Source organism: Spermophilus citellus, assembly GCF_964194105.1.
Source record: "Spermophilus citellus genome assembly, chromosome: 4".
Lineage (NCBI taxonomy): Eukaryota > Metazoa > Chordata > Mammalia > Rodentia > Sciuridae > Spermophilus > Spermophilus citellus.
Genome location: NC_138185.1, coordinates 13,095,146 through 13,103,299, shown reverse-complemented (window position 1 = coordinate 13,103,299; position 8,154 = coordinate 13,095,146).

Here is an 8,154-nt window from a genome sequence, read left to right as displayed (position 1 = left end):
CAGAACTGGGGCAGGAAGGAGTGGGTGCCCAGCCTGCCCAGTCCAGGAAGCAAGCTGCAGCTGGGCCCCGGGGTCCCCACGCTGAGGTCCTGCAGCACAGCCTGGCTGTGGATGTCCAGTGTCCCCAGCCCAGACTCCCTCCCCTTGCCTCGGGGCAGGGGCTCCTGACCTCAGGCAGGTGGGCCGGGTGGCTGCTCCTCAGCATCCTGCGTCTCCCCATTCCCAGAGGACTTCCTGCCGTCACCTGCCAGCTCTGGGGGCTTCCCCCTTGGGCCCAGGGCACGGGGCTGCCCACGGTGCTCGCGGGGTCAGAACAGAAGGAAAGGGTGAGCAGCGGCAGACCTGGCCTGGCCTGGAGATGTCTCCCTACCAGCGATGGTGTTGAATGTCACATGGCGGAAGGCCCCAGTGTCCTGCAGGAGTGCCCTGCCGCTGGACCAGGTGTAGGTGCTCTCCTCGGTGCTCAGAGTGGAACAGCACCTACCAGCAGGCTGCTCACCCCAACTCCCACTCATGCACACCTGGCCGTGCCACCTGATCCTTGTGTGACAGCTCCTGCTGGCACCTGGCCTGGGACTTGAGCTCCCCAGAGCCCTGACCATCTGTCTCCACCTGACCCAAGACATGGCCTCTCGGTGTCCCTGCTGAGCCACCTGGAGACCTTCCAAATGTACACATGAGGCCCCATCCCGACCCCATCCCAGCCCCTCCTTGGCCCCCAGGGCTGTGAAGATCAGGCCCTCGTGGCCATCACCCTTTGCTGCCCGTGCAGTGGCCACCCTCCTTGCCCTGATCCTGTGACTGCTGCGCTCGGGCAGGTCCTGAGGTCTTCCCCCCCCCCCCGGACGGGGCCAGCCTTGTTCCCCAGGAGCCCAGGACTGTCCTGCATTGGTGTGACTCTGTGCTGAGTGTCTGCTCCCACATGGACCCTGGTCCCCTCCAGGGCAGCGTGTCCAGTCTGTTCCTGTAGCACTGCCCGGGGCCTCCAGCTGGCGTCCCTTCTTTCTCCACCTGCTGGGTAGGAGAGTGACCCACAACCTGGCCCCTGCTGGGAGGAGGCTGAAATCTGACTCACAGTCCTCCAGGGCAGAGAGGCCCATCACCCACCCTGAGCTGCAGTTTGGGACCCGTCCTAAAATGCTGTAGAAATACACGGCTTCCCTGCCAATCAGGTCTCTAGCAGCTCCTCCACAGTTCTCCCTCTGCACGCCTAATGTAGTATGTCCTTTAAAAGTTATCTGTGAAATCCCGATACGCAGTGGTGCAGGCCTATAATCCCCACAGCTCAGGAGGCTGAGGCAGGAGGATCACGAGTTCAGAACCAGCCTCAGCAACTTAGCGATGCCCTGTCTCTGAATTTAAATTTTTTTAAAAGGGCTGGGGATGTGGCCCAGTGGTGAAGTGCCCCTGGGTCAATCCCTGGTACCCAAAAGAAGAAACAGTCATCTGTTAAGCCCTTGAAAACCTTGGGCAAAAATCTGTGTGAACTAGAGTAACCTTCACTGAAATTCTGAATGGCTTGGTGGCCTTTTCAAAGTTGGTGACATTTTTGCTGTGGAGAAGAATCGGACAGAACAGCAGCGTTGGCAGGTGAGCTGGTGACTCTGGGGAGGGGCCCTCGGTGCGGAGCTGAGCTCAGACCTGCTTCCTGGACACGGACGCCAGGGTGAGCTTTGCCCAGCTGGACAGAGGGACCTGTCCCCCCTCCTCCCTACACTCATCTTTGGAACTGGCGTCACGCCGTCCAGGTCAGGAAGGGGCACCTGGCAGTGCTCCTGTCCTGAAGGTCCACGCTCCAGGAGGGCGGGGACGGGAAGCTCTGACCGTGGCTGAGGAGGGGCTTTTCCGTGTTAGGGGACAGCTGTTAAAAGCAACGTGTGGTCTTAGACACGGGACCTGGCTCACGGTAGCAAGAAGCACAACGTCACCTGACTTCAGGTCTTGGTGACCTGGGCTCTCGAGACAGCTCTCGCTGTGGCCCACGGCACACTCATGGCACGTCTGCCCTCCCCAACCCCACGATGCCGGGGCAGAAACACCTCTGGCAGCCGCAAGCTGCCGCCATACATGCTGTTGGTGTGGATTCGCGGCTCCTGGCCCAGCCGCTGGGGAGTGGCTGGCTGGGGCCTGCGGCCTGCCGCCACCACTGTCCCTCTGCACTGCAGGGAGCTCTGTGAGCAGGTGGTGGCCTGTTCCTAGCAGGGCTCCGACGGGCTCCTCGGTGTCCTCGGATCCAGGGACATGTGCCTACCAGCAGCTGGCTCTTTGCTGTGGCCTTGTCCTGCTGTGGGCTCTGCAATAAGACGGACAGGCAGGGGGCAGGACTGGTCTCTGAGCCACATCCTGTATAGCAGCATCTCTGGTCAGCAGCCATTTGTCCCCTACCCCCTGTGATGCCCACATGTGCCCCTATCTGGAGACGGACATCTCACAGGGAGGCTGCTGCCCACTCCTGCAGTGACCGTTCTGAGCTCAAGGGACTGTGACTCAGGCAGAGGGCTTAGCACCAGGGTGTGTTAGGAGATGCCTGTGGGTTGGAAGACGTCCCTAACACGCCCTCTCCCCTGTCCCCCCAGAGGCTGCTGCAGCAGAGGTCTCCGTTGCCAGCGGGACCCCGCTCCCGGGCCAGGCGGCTCCTGTCCCCCGTGAAGAAACAGCAGCTGGCGGCAGGGCCCTGGGTGAAGACATGACCTGCGAGATCATCCTCAACATGATGGTCGAGTGACGAGAGTCCCCTCGCCCGCCTTCTGTTCTCACAGCCCCCTGGCCCCTCTAGCTCTTCTTTGAGACAAGTTCATGACAGTGATGTCCCGTTTCCCCAAAGTTTGAGTAGTGCTAGGAGTGCTGACGGTGAGCGTGGGCAGGTCACAAAACTCACAGTAGTTCATAAAAGACGAAAGCCCCAGCCAGAGGGCAGCAGCTCAGACCTAGGAGTTCCCTCCTCCTCGAGCTTGGCAGGGTGCCCGTGAATGCATAATGAGTTCTTGATAGCGGTCATTTCCGCGGTTTGGACCAGCTGGTGCTTCCACCGTCTGAGCTGGAAGACTTCACGTTGAACTGCCCACACCCACCCTTGGTGGCTCTGATAGTATGATTTTAAACTCAAAAGACTTAACTTTATGTCCTTTTTATGCATATGTGTTTTCCATGAAATTTAAAGCTACCCTAATACTTACAATTAATTCTAAATCCAACGAAAAGATCCTATTATAGAGGAGAAAACGGAGTAGACAATGAAAGATGAGGTTAGAGTAGACGATGAGGAGTGCCCTATCCCACTGGCTCAGGAGCAGAGCGATCCCTGAGGTTTGTCTTCTGTGTTAATGATGGAGCCAGGCAGGTAGGAAATTGCTCGTTAGTGCTGTTGCTTGTTGGGGTTTCAGTCGAGACCTATTTGGTTTGCTAAAACGGCCTTGTTTATATGTTTAAAATAATTGGCGGAGTTGAGAAGAAACCCAAAACTCCCAGGATGAAGATGTGCACGTGTGAAGGAACCTGTACTTTCCTGACGCACAGTAGTGGGTGAGCCTGTCTCTTGCCCCATGGGGTCCCCACCCCAGCAGCATGGCAGGGGCCTCCTGAGCACCCCAGCAACCAGGGCTGCTCTGCAGGAGCCCGTTTGTGTCTTGGTGTAGCTCGCAGCTGCTCGGCTGTGGACCTTTCCTTACCCCCATATTTCAAAATCATTGATAGTTCCCAAGTTCAGATTCTTAAAATGTTGATCTGTTGTTCGGATTATCCCAAGTTCAGAAGCCCCATACAATGGGAACATGTGGAAATAATTTCCTAGCAAGAAAGGCCTGGTATCCCCTCCGTGCCGGCAAATTAATTCAGTTCATACAGTAAATTTAAATTCTGTGTCCGTTGTACTCTGTCATGGTGACTGTATTTCTCTCATGGTTTACTTTTGATTGTTGTTTACAGATGTTTTGCATCTCAATAAAATGAAATGACTTAAACTTGCTCTCTCTGTCATGTTTAAATGATGTCCTTTAAAAATGTGTTCTTGGGCTGGGGATGTGGCTCCATGGTCGAGTGCTTGCCTACTGTGTGCCAGACCCTGGGTTCCATCCCCAGCACCTCTCTCTGTAGGGAGGAGGCGGGAACTGCAGCCCTGGCGCCTGCTGGTGGGAATGTGAAATGGTGCCGTTGCTGTGGACACCCCCGTGCAGATCTTTAGGAGTTAGAATTCCCACCTGAGCCAGTAATTCCACTTCCAGCTCATGCCCCAGAGATCTGAAGTGGGTTTCAAAGAGGCACATCCATCGCAGCCTTAGCCACAGTAGCCAAAGATGGAAGCTGTTCAAATTCCATCAATGGGTAAATACACCAGCAAAATGTGGTAGATTCATACAGTGGAATATTATGAAGCCTTAAAAATGATGGGAATCCTGCTTCAAAATGGATGAACCTTGAGGGCATTTTGCTGAATGAAATCAGCCACACACAGGAAAAGCACTACATGATCCCACTTGCATGGAGACCCTGGAGTGGTCAGATTGGTAGAGATGGACAGTAAAATGGTGGCCTCCAGAGGCCGCAGGGAGCAGGCAATGGGGACTCACTGAGTGTTTAATGAGGACAGCGTTTCAGCTTTACACGGGGAGAGGAGTTCTGGAGTGGATGGAGGGGGATGTCACCTGACGGCATGAATGGACCCAGCTCCACTGTGCTGTGGGCTTAGGAATGGCCAGGATGGTGCACTTCCTTATTATTTTACAGCAGTTGATTTTTTAAACTTAAGAACAGATAATACAAGAAACATTTTTAAAACACAAGTCTTGTTGGTATCTAAAGACACCAGTAAAAACACATGAGGGCTTTGTAAGAAATTACACATTGTGCGTGTGGAACACCGGGAAGCAAAACTCACCTGGGAAGGTTGATCCACCCAATGCCTGGATTAGAGGTCGCCCCTGGTCCTGTGGTGCCCCCACTGAGCTGTGGTGCTGGACCGCCATGGAAGCAGTGCCCGTGGTCCCCACAAGGGGGCAGGCGATTCTTTCTTTTGCGACATTGAGACCAGTGAAGACTGACTGGAATAAGGGCGCAGTTATTGCTAAGTCTTGGCCAGTTTATTAACTCAGCACCATACTGGAATAAATAAAAAAGTGGTTTGCACTAGTAACAGGACATCTTTCTCTTGAGGTTGCTAAGGAAGAGAGGGGTGTTTGTGAAACCCAGCAGTGTGGACGCTACTGGCTCGGGGTCTCAGGAAGCCTGGTGAGGGACGTGCGTGCCTTTAGGACAGTTAGCCTGAAAGGGTTTGGAGGTCCCGCAGAAGGTAATTCCAGAATGCACACCTCTTGCCCGATTTAACATCTCTGATTGGTGGGGAGAGGGGAGAGGATTTTAAGTTGCAGTACTGTTGACAAGGGATGTTTTTAATCCAACCTGAGATCTGCGTGATGACGTCATCAGATGGTTCCTGGACAGGCAGGGGCGGTGGGAATCCATCCTCAGGAGCCCCCTGTTTTTGTTAATGACATCTTTATAGTTATACTTAGTTTGGGTTCATCCTGGGGAGCCCGCCTCTTGATGTGACAAGACTCTCTTGCTCCCAGATACTATTGCTCTGTCACTGTTTAATTTTTCCTGATAACTCTCTTTCTGATAGCCCCATGGGGCACTCTTTCCTGACGATTAGTCCTAATGGGCGTTGCTGTTTCCACTGACTCACGTCCACTGAAGCTTGGGGTGGGTGGTTTACCTGGTTGGTTATCTCCACTCCTGTCCTGCCCTTTGTTCACTTATTAACTGAGTGGGTCAGAGAAGCCCAGTGTTGGTGGCAGCGTAGTGTGTGATGCTACTTTTGGCAACGGTGACATGGTTTCCAGGGCACCGCTGTGGGTATGAACCTGGTCCCTGTGAGTCATCTTTGGGGTCTGGAAGGTGCCTGGGCTCACCTTTCTGTGCCGTGCAGGTCAAGTGCCCCCTGGACCCACGCCGCTTGCCGGGGCACAGAGCGATCTGAAAACCCCTGGAGTGGAGGGAAGCAGGCCACCAGGGAGGGACAGGAAGGCTGCCCGGGCTCCTGGCTCACGGCTCCCCTTGAGCTCTCATTTCCTGTTAACCAAGTGACAGTGTGCAGGGGAGTCCCAAGGAAAGGCTCATCCTGACAATGACCATAATCACACCCCAAGGCCTGAATCTCAAAGCAGTGACACAGGGTGTTGGGGGTGTCACCTGGTGGCAGAGCATGGTCCAGCAGGCATGCGAGCCGGGGTTCCCACCGCAGCACCCAAAGAACTAGCAGGAAAGGACCAGGAAACAGCCGCTGGTTGGTGGGTGACTTGACGGTGAGTCCATCAGCGACGGCCGCGTGTCCGTGGGAGCAGCTGGTGGTTCTGCTGGTCCCGGAGCCTCTCCACAGCCCTTTGCATCTGGAAGGACACACCGGGTGGAGAGGGCTCCTTGGGGCCTCGCAGCCTGGGACCTGCTTCCCCCAAGGACAGTACCACCCCTGCTGCAAGGGATGGTCTGAATGCTTACGGAATGGTCTCAAAAGGAACCCGAGGACATTTCTACTGGATAAAAACAAACATTTTGTCAATTAAATAACTCGTCTTCTGCAGGCCTGCTCGGGTCCAGGTCTGCTGCAGTACAGGAGCTAAACAGGCTGCCCTGGAGGTCACAAGTCACTTAAAAGTGCAACAAGGGACAGGCCTGCTTTTCTCTCTGCTCCGGGCCCTACCAGGGCAGCCTTGCCAGGCTGGCTCTACAACAAAGCTCACGCTTGAGGGAAGCAGCCTTCGGAGGAGGCGGGAAGGCGGCCTTCATCCCTGGCTGGATCCAGCTGCAGGGTTTGAGCCACAATCCTGAAAGACAAACCCAAGGACGGCCTTTTGTTCCATGGGAATCGCAACTTGGGGATCTGGGCTTTCAGGATCTCAACCCTCAGGATTATGGCCTTGGAGACGGCATCTTTTGAGATCATGATGGACGCGGCCAGTATGTGGCCGGCAGAGCCCTGGCACCTTTACTCCCAGGACCAACTGGAGGCCACAGGGTCAGCATCCCTGACTTCAAGGCCAGCAGTGTCTCCCAAACCGGCCATGACTCCTGACCCCACTTTTTTTTCCACCTTGTATCCCTGCATTCTGGGAACGTGATCCAGGAGACGCTGCTCCGCGAGGCTCACTCAGCTCAGTGGCCATTAGCTGAGGGAGGGGGAGCTGCCACCCCCCGCCCCGTCCTGGGGCCATTTCCAGGGGAGGGTGGGAGTCAGGGGAAATAGCAGAGGGGGGCCCAGCTGTGCCAGGGCTGGTGGGCAGCATCCTCAGGTCCGGGGAGCTTCCTGCTCTGGCGCACACAGGACCCTGGACCCTGCCCCCTGGGTGTGCACTTCACCCCATGGCGGTCCCTGGTCACTTCACACACATTGAGGGACCAGCGTGGTCCCTCCTCCTGATTCATAGCTATGCTTAGCTCTGGCCAAGACACGCCCGGCCTGCGTCTGACCCCGGCGTCCCCGGTGCAGGCCTAGTGACTTCCCTGCCTGTGAAGCTCTGGCACCACTGCTCATAAACCTCTTTTGGCACGCCCCACCCCAGGACGTGTGAGGACCGGCTGTGCCATACGTGACTGCACCTGGGGCCACCTGCCCCCGGCTGGGATTGTCCTGTCCACTGACGGCGGGGAGAGCAAAGCTCCCTTCCCTGGCCAGGCCCCAGGCACTTTGTTCTGGATGGTTCTGCCCAAAGAGCAACTCAGCCTCCCTAGTGGCCTGTCAGCTGACTGTCCCCGAGGCCAGGGGTGAGGCAGAGCCCCTGCCTCCAACATGTGACCTGGGGGTGGAATTGGCCAGCCTCCTCCATGCAGGTGACGGGCCAGTTTGCCAGCTGCCCGCGGTGACAAACAGGAGTCACTCCACAGGATTCACTGCATGCCAGCCACACACCAGGGCCCGCGAGGCCCAGCAGGACTCGCTGACCACAGAAAGTCCTCTGTCCGAATCTGCCAGCCCCTTCTGTGCTGCCAAGATGGTGCTCCACCTGGGGGAGACCCGCTGTGAGGCGGGGCAGCTGCGATTTCCACAGGCGATTCCCACCATTGCTTGCGGCAGGTAGCAGGACGTCAAGCATTTAGATGAGTGGATTTGCACACAGGGAATTTTGGCATTGAATGAATTATTTTTAAGCTGGGCTTGGTGGC